The sequence below is a fragment of the Schistosoma mansoni genome, chromosome 1 (assembly GCF_000237925.1).
Source record: "Schistosoma mansoni strain Puerto Rico chromosome 1, complete genome".
Taxonomy (NCBI): domain Eukaryota; kingdom Metazoa; phylum Platyhelminthes; class Trematoda; order Strigeidida; family Schistosomatidae; genus Schistosoma; species Schistosoma mansoni.
Window position 1 is genome coordinate 7,628,172 of NC_031495.1, and position 9,984 is coordinate 7,638,155.

Here is a 9,984-nt window from a genome sequence, read left to right on the forward strand (position 1 = left end):
CCCATAATAGGACGAAACGGCCGTCCAGTGCTTCCAGGTTTTCCATGGTGGTTTAGCTTCAACTGACTCATGATTTCAACTATAAAAATACTGAAATCTCCACAAAACCCCTCCTGATCTATATTTTTTTTAATCATTAATCTGTTTTCAGTTACTTCATTACACAATCATCTAATGTGTGTTAACTCTATGATTTCTTATCACTAGTTCAATGTTCTAAAACTTTCCCTCTCACACTTGTTTATCTGAAACAAAAAAATCTTTTCACTTACCTTATTAGCTTGATTGGAATTTTCACCACATCATGATATACATTTCTAACCATTTTCGTATATATATGTCAATATCTGTAATAACTTTGACCTTGTAAAATGGTTTTGTAGAATTCCTTTTTCTATAATTTAATGAACAGAAGTTGTTGTAGTGTAGACAAATTGCACTTCATATGTTCTGTTATAGATTTGTAATCTCTTAACATGCAATATATAACAAACTTACCTTTGAATTCATTTGTTATTGCTTGTTTGAATCTTCCCATTGATGTTTAGGAATGCACTTGATCAGTCTTTTAATGGCATGTGTGCATACTGTATGAATAGCCCTGATACAGCCTTAAGTCACAAGAATTATAAGCAAAGATGGATGGTGGCTAGCAGTAGAAACCAGGACGAGTGTTTTGTCCTATTTGGAACTCGTCAACTGGATGTACCATCTTTGCTCATAAACTAACTTGTGATTTAAAATTCAAATCATAAATCTGTTAAGCATTTATGCAATCAACTTGACAACTTGTTAGATTACATAATTATGTCTGGAAAAAATAACTAGGTTGAACAAAAGTTTAAAGAAAACTTACTGATTAATATGATAATCTTCTAATTAATCTCTTACTTAATAACTAATCTAGACATTAACACCGTTGGATGCCGGTCAGCTCAGTGGTCTGGTGGTGAAGCGCTCCCACGCAAGACTGATAGCTGCTGAGTTCGAATCTCTCGGGGTGGGATCATGGATGCGCACTTCTGAGGAGTCCCATAACAGAACGAAACGGCCGTCCAATGCTTCCAGGTTTTTCATGGTGGTCTAACTTCAATTGACCCATGATTTCAGCTATAAAATTCAAGTGAACCGATATAACGTATTTCGCTAAAAAAATAATCCGACAATCCTGTTTTATTATTATTACTGTACCGAACAAGAAAAATCCATGCACCAAATTCGTCTAATTCTATGTATTTAAATACTGTTATCCGGATTTGTTTTTTCATAAAGTGATAGTTTATAAATGATTTCCAAAAGATGGACAGTATGTTATTAACTGAGTACAGTAATTTGAATAACATTGAAACAACTGTTGTTTAAATTTATAATTCATACCCACTACTCCAATAATCAACAGTTGTTTACCCCTTCCCCATTTGCACTCCTTATACCTGTTGCTTCATAATATTATGTTAAAAATGAAATAATTGGTTATTACTGTTTCAGGATGAATTTGAAAGACAATAATTTGTACAGTCGTTATCACTTTGGAAACAATGGAGTCTTTAGTGGCTCTGTATCTGACTCCAGTTAGATTGTATGTTGATAGTCATAGAAATTACATCTCAGCTATCCTCGTATATTTTATCGACTTGAATAGCGTTAGTGAATAACGGAATTAAATAAATCAAATACGAGAAAAGAGTTTGAATATGTATATTTCATACAATTGAAACAGACAATCAGAGAAATCTAGCGAAGGAAGCGAAGTAGATCGTATCTGAAATAGCATGTGAGCTATTGCAATTTAATCAAGAGTTACTAAATATTTACAGTCAAACCAAAAGAAGTTGCAGACATACTATGAATAGGATAAACAATCAACACACATACGACGATATAAAAGCACTTAGGGTGACAAAGTCAAAATATGATTTAAAAGAGATGAATAGAATGGTCTGTCCAGAAACCAGAACAGCCCATCTATGGGGAAGATTATTTGTATACGATAATAAATGGGTCATGTTAGGTGTGTTTACAAACCAGAATAGAAAGTCAAAGGTTATGTTTTTTTAAACGACAATTTTACAGGCAATAATGATAATTGTACAAATTGTAAGAATAGATGAAAAATGCAAATAATAACAAAATTAATTACAAAAAAAGTCTATTCTAACTAATCCTCACAGCTGTAATAGCTGCCTTAGCAATAGTTTAGACTCAAGTTCGTACGTGGCTGTAGCTAGAGACAATTTGTCTCTCAGCATGCTACATATTTACATATTTAAGCAAAAAGGTGTACTCATGGATGAACTGAGCACATATTTTGATAGCATTTAAACCAATCACTAATTTTTTTCAGTGTTTATGATAGGACCCTCAAAATTTATCGGGAGGGATAAAAAAAGAAACCATGGTCATTTTAATAATGATAACGTTCTCATCGACCAGTTCTTGTTTATGTGTTCATATAACTACACCAATACTTAGAAGGGTCAAACTTAGTGTTATAGAGTCTAATTTTGTTTGGTTGAGCCTTTCGAATACTTCTGGTACTCGTTTTGGAACCAGACACTTCAGTTTATACCTTTTTCTTTATACGGTTTAGATGCTTTAATCTTAACACTGTTTCCCAAAACATTTCTCGCTAATTCTATTAGGACATATCAAATCAGAATGCATAAAATCTATATTAATTTTGTGTGAATATTTTAGTCTTTTATTTCCTATATAAACAAGTATTTCCCATGGGTCTTATTTCAGTTTTCCCCTTTTATATTATTATCGCCTTATTTAGTGACTATTGAAAAATAACCAAAATTGTTGGTAAAATTAAAAGTTAAATGGTTTACTTCATTCATTCACTGTTAAATTAATGTATCTTATTATATCAGAAGATTTGTTTGATGTTTAAAAACGTTTATTGAAGTGAATGTTTGGTCAAAACACGTAACTTACTTACTTACGCCTGTTACTCCCAATGGAGCATAGGCCGCTGACCAGCATTCTCCAACCCACTCTGTCCTACCCCTTCTTTTCTAGTTCTATACAGTTTTTGTTCATTCTTCTCATGCCTGTCTCCATTTCTCGGCGTAATATGTTCTTTGGTCTTCCTCTTCTCCTTTGGCCTTCAGGGTTCCATATCAGGGCTTGTCTTGTGACGCAATTGGGTGATTTCCTCAAAATGTACCCTAATCACTTCCAGCGTTTCTTCCTGATTTCTTCCTCCGCGTAAGATAAATGTTATTTCTTATTGATACAAAATGAAGTGAGACATGGCCATTCAATGTTTATGTTGATTGGTTCGATTCATAATCTGAATACGACTTTACAATTTCGATAAACTACTTCTTATCATCTACTCACATATGACTAAATTTGAAAAACTTTGAGAGTTCTAGTGAGAATCCGTGACAGTGAACTTCAGTCTTATAGAACGGTACCCACCCAAGACAATGGAAAATGGTTGTTCAGTATTTTGGATTGATTGAATTAAGACACGTACACCACTGGGTTCTGGACCAGTTTTCTGCACCTCAGGCCTTCACTTGAGAGACCGAAGGTCTTGTATTTGATACCTTGTAATGGGATCGTGGATACATATTACTAAAGAGTCCCATATTAAAACAAGGTGGCTACCAAGTAATTCCAGTTTTTAAATACTTGTCTAAATTAGGTCAGTTCATGATTCCAAGAACAATCAGTGATCTTTACAACCTTCTACTGTTATATAGTCATTCAGTTAGAATTCACTTATCATAATTTCTATCTCTATCGATTTCATAATAGTTAAATGAAATACCAATCAACAACTTCAAGAAATAATTGTTGCATGTGAACAATTAAATTTTGATTTATAAAGGTTGGCTATTTTAAATGACAGATAGTAATTGACTACAGGTAAGGATTAGAAATTCTAATCTAAATTAATTATATTCTTGTAAACACTTCATGAAATGACTATAATTGTTTAACATATCACTTTAATTTATCCTTCTTGATTGATGTATATTACTCCATTAAATCCTATAATTCAACAATACCTGTATGAAGCAATCTATTTGATGTACTTAAATGATTTCTATGGCCTCTTTGTTGTTGTTATGAGTTCTGCTGAAAATAAAGAAAAATTAATTATTGATAGATCAGTGAAAAAACTTTATTCAAAGAAGAATGAAGATGAAAAAAAATCTATTAAATATTATTTATATGGAGAGATTTGTAAAGATTTACTCTTCAGTAGTGTGCATCCAGGACCTTCGGTTTTACATCCAAATGTTCATTGAAGAATATAACCTATTTTTCCATATACACTGTTTTAGGAAAGTATCAGTATTGCTAAATTGAATAATTATTTCTGTTTTGATGACATGTTCTAAGTCGAACAGTAGGAATATTTTAAACGACTGTAGTGGATTTGCTTCGTTAATCAATTACTTCGATAAACTTTATCATATAAATTTCAATGGTGTTTGAAATCAAAAGATAATAAGAAGTGGCAACTAGATTTTATTGGTGGATAGTAGAGACAACAAAATTATAAGCACATTGAGCGAATTTGAAGCAGCGGAGCGAATGTGTATATTCCAGCAAATACAGAGGTAAATTCATAGTCAAATCGAATAAGGCACAGCTATATAAAGCAAAGGCTAATAATGGGATTCGCGCACATATATATACATAGAGAAGAGAATGGTTCATCGATCGATATTTAAGCTATCAACATTTTAGCTAGAGAGAGATGTATGTAGGCTGTTATGTAATTAAGCGTACACATTTATACAAACAAGATAGTGATCATAATAGTACAAAGAAATATGTGGATTGTTACTGCTCGAATAACATTATCTGTTAAGTAAGTTAATAAAAGGGCTTAACAAAAATAAAAATAATCGAAATTGACTGTAGGAGAGTTGGTATACAACTATCCAGACATTATATTGTTTGAAAATAATACTCGTTTTAAAAACTTCTAAAAAGCAATAAACTTGATAACTTATAGGGATTTATTTGAAGGAATTACACACATATGGATCGTTTGTACCATTGTAATAACGAGGATTAATGATACCAAGTAAATTTGAACTCGATCTAAGTTGTACCATCACAGTGACTAGCTTCATAAATGAAAGAGATGATTTGTAACCCTGTTATATCGAGTGAATGAGTACCCTGTTAATATATGATGTGATAAGACCGCCTATCAGAGAGCAGTGAATTATCGATTAGAGCAATGATACACAAAAGCCGTATGAGCACTCTTGAGTATTAGTCGATCCTGCTTTCTGCCTAGCCCAACCAGTTAAGTACACAACATCAATAACAGCCTCTGAGATATGAATCATTATTTTTAAACATAATGGGTTTATATACCAAACAAACCGACCACGTCACACCATAAAATAGAAAACAACATGTGTACAAGATTTAGCCAAATGTGGCTGTGAATAGGGGGAACAGTAATTAATAGACTAGGTATAACTCAGGAATGGTAAATAGGCCAAAATAAAGCTCATAATAAAAGGATTATGAATATGAATAGTTAAGTTACTTAACTATTGTACAATAAGAAATATACATATCACATTGGTCCATAAATAGTTCTCAAAGTTACCATTCATAATTCTCGACGGAATACAACAAACCCATATCTATGTTTTGATGTTATTTAACACTTTCTTTTGGTTGTCATTCTGGACACAATCATCATTTCTTGCCTGATATGGAAGTACCCCTTGTCATATCACGAGTCATCAATCAGTTTGTTCTGGTGACCTGGTTTGTATTTGGTTATCATAGAAAGTCCAATTATCTTCGTTTATTTTTGATTTTGAGTTGACTACTTTGTCCTGTTGACCTCTAACTTTATTGTTGATCGACATTTTTCAGGTAAGTCGACTGGCTAGGTCTAATTCAGCGTATTTGTTGATTGCTGATTGGTCAGAATACGAAGTTTCTAAAAATTCTTTGGCCATTTTAGAACTCCGTCAATACGTAATTTTGACATATTCTTAGTCGATTTTATCTCCATAGTTTTACAAATGCATTGAGATCAGTGAAAATGTATGGTGTCATTTCCCGGATAGTTTGTATTTATGTATTCGTTGGTGTAGATGGCTCTTACCTTATCAGATGAAATGCGCACTTCAGTGGGTACAATTTGTTTTGTAGACTATTTTGGGTCTATCTTCTTCTTTCTCAGTTGCCTTTTTTGGTCTAAAATAAAATGAAGTGATTGTATTCGTTTGTGAACGATATTGATTCCGAATGATTTCAAAATCTAATCACAGGTTACTGAGATTTCTTTCAAATATTGCAGTACTCTCCGTTGTCCAGTTTCTGAGGTAGATGCTGTAATGGTGATTCGATTCGTAGAACACTTCTATTGGAGATAATGAATAGTTATTTTTACGAAAGACCCATACTAGTTAATGAATAGTTCTTACATGATGGTTTTTATTCACGAATGATCAATGCAATTGGGTTGATATTCATTTATTTAACCTGATGAAAAGAGAGAACAAGTGATATAATAATATATGTATGATAACGGCCCACGGGTGAACTCAAGGAAGCTTTAAGAAGCTCAGAAATAGCCAAAGATATTCGATCCAATCATCTTCCGGAAGAACATTCCAGAATCGCGACGTGTAGTTTTGCTATTAGACAAATGCTAAAAACCACTGTATGCGGATTGAGTGGCTGTAATAGTGATTTCGTTTATACTGAAGACTATAAATACCTGGGAGTTTTGTACCATATTTGACACCGTTTGGAATAACATTCCTTCTCACTTGTCTTCTGTCCTCTAAATTGCGATTTGGAGAGTTCTAGCTTTCGATTGTTCAAGTAGTACACGGTATAGTGAGAATCTAATCTTTACATGAACAATATGTTTATTAGTGTTTACAAGTATCAGTTTAAATTGATTCACGAAATACGTGAATTTTCTTAGTGGAAAGCATATTTGGTATTACTTATAACTATTAATCCCATTGTGCTTGAATGAATTTTAGCAAAATATTGCTAACTATTATTTCCAGACATGTGGATTGTAAGAATCAACATTGAACAAAAACCAGATCACTAAATTATCAATCAAACAACACAAAAATTCGAATGTGTCAGAATGGTAACCGACAAGGAACATACATATTTCAATAAACCCGTCTGATGAGAAATAATTATCATATCTTTTACAAGAACTCTTGTTGTCCTGAAAGCGCATAAGAACTAAGATCAACAGAGTATCTGAAAAATTGACTTGATAAGTCATTTTCGTCTACGTAAATAATTGAATGTTCCTTTTGAACATGAATTTGACTGAGAAGAGTTGAAAAGTTAGGTAGCCTAGACAATGTAAATGCATGAATTTTTGAAAAATAGACAAAAAATCTAGTGAACAAAGAAAAAAGTGAATGAAATATACTCAGGAATATTAGTCAGTGATAGATGCATCATTGAATGAAAATATGACAAGTCAGTTTAGCGATAATCTCAACTAACTTGTTGGTACAAACATTGGGACCATTATGACAGTTAGCAGGTACCCACTTACTAAATCAACAGGGTAAATTAGAAACCAATTTCAAATAAATGTAAAAACATCTGTTTTAATAGACACTGGTGTCGTGTGAAAAGGTGTTTTTAAGACCGATTCATTCAACTTTAGAGAGTTGTGCCAGATAAACGAGAACGTCATTCACCATACATTACCTACACATTTCAGAGTGGACTGCAAGGAATACATAACCTAGCTTTATCTTAGACTACCTCTGAAGATTTTTTAATATTCCACCGATGATGTTAGAAAGTGATCAACAGATATCAATGAGAAATCTAAAGTACACTATATTTATTAAACGATTAAAAATTTTGAAATAAACAGGCATCAGGGTTTTGGTATTGAAGTGAATAAAGAATGAATATGGACTCAAATTTAAGATTTCATCTCTTCGTGCACCATCAACACATCGATAAAAAGTGATGTAGTTTTACAAGCATACATAACCAATAGTCTATCAATTCCACCTGTAAATTTTCAGAACTTTTCTCTATATAGAATGAAAGAAATAGATCAATAATTTCGGATGATAATGGTTTCATAATTCTCATTTTGGGGATTGCTGAATGTTATCGATATCACGGATCGACTTAAGATAGGCATCAATTGAAAACCTGGAAGCATCAGATGACTATTTTGTCCTAGTATGGGACATCATATCTGTGCACATTCAAGGCCTCACCATCGGCTATCGAACTCGTGGCCTAAATAATATTTAACAGTCTTGGAAACCTCCGTACTGACATTTATCATGTCTTCACTATTAACTAGCTTCGAATGAAAATTTCTGGAGTTCTAATGAGAAGCTACGGTCAATAAAGACCAACCATTTTGGCTCTAATATAGATACCGAAGACAATGGGAGATCATCGCTCAATATAACAAAAAAGATGATTACTCTAAACAGCAGTGTTTGAATCTGTTTGTACAGATTCAGAATTTCAACTAGTGGAGAACTAGTTAAGGTAGTTAAATATTTCTTATTTATTTATCTACAATTGAAAAGGAAGATATTTAAAACAATCCTCTTGTTTAATTTGATTCTAATGGTTTGGGTTAACTTGCTATTGATACTTTGATCAGCCTTATTTAACATATATTCATGTTATGTGGATTACCTCGACATACCCAGCACTTAACAGGTGGAATGTAGATAGCACTAGAATCCAGGAAACGCATTTCATCCAATTTGGGACTTATAGGCTGGCTGCACTCGCATCCTTATTTTGATGTTCACTTCAGGACTCACCTTTTACTCCCAACGCGTTATTGACTTAGCTTCTGAGTCTAGAGTAAACATCAAATCTGATATAGAGATACACCCAACTGACAAACCCCAAACAGGACGAAACTCAGGTCCTGAATTCCACTGCTAGCTACATTTCATCTATTCTATATAGACCTGTTGGTTATTTCCCTTATACGCTTTATGAAACTTGATAGCGTTCAACCAATGAAAGATTCGCAAATTGTTGGTAGTGATACTTCAAAAACTGGAATAAAACTATAACAGAATACATAATTATGTGGAAATTCGTGTTACGACTTAAAAAATCCTTTTTTCAATCAATACAAACGAATGTAATTTTTAATGGGTTGGCAATTTATTGAATAACTGATATTTTTCATAAGCTTATTTAATTTGTACGATTTTGTCGTAACGTGCTCTTTTTGAACATTAAGTTATTAGGAAGTATTTCATCATGTTAATATTTGTCCCTGCACAATCATCATTATTAACACTCAGAATCAGTCTTAGTAAACGATGTAACAATTTCAAAACATGTAATAAATTTAAGCTAAACTTCACTAAGATTTTAACCAACTAATCATAAGTTTTCATTCTACATTTAGACATGTCACTAGCAGATACTCACTGAAGACAATGGTGGACAGTTGCGCAATATTGTGAAATGTTTGAAGTTAAATATTAACACCGTTGGATGCCAGTTCAGTGGTCTAGAACTTGAGCGTTCGCAAGTGAGATAGAAGCTCTTGGGTTCGAGTTCCACGTAGAGGTCGTGAATGGGCACTGCTAAGGAATCCGATACTAGAATGAAACTGTTGCCCAGTGCTTCCAGGTTTTCCATAGTTTTTTAGCCTAAATCTACTCGTGAATTCAACCATTATATCACTATACGTCCTAACTTGCTCATGGATTAGTTTAATTCAACCTATTATTATCATACGATTTACTGTTCTTAAGTTATGTCTGGTTTATTGGTTACAGTCTCCCACATTAAAAACCACTTTTTGGCTCGATCTTGTACGAATGTTATTTTCTATTTTATGATGTGATGTTGTCTGTTTGGTTGGTATATAAGCCAAGTATGTTTGAAATAAATGATTGGTATATTGAGAGCTGTTATCGGTGTTCTGGACTCAACTGGATGGGCTAGGAGAAAAAAGGACCAAGTAGGACGCTAGGATGCTCATAC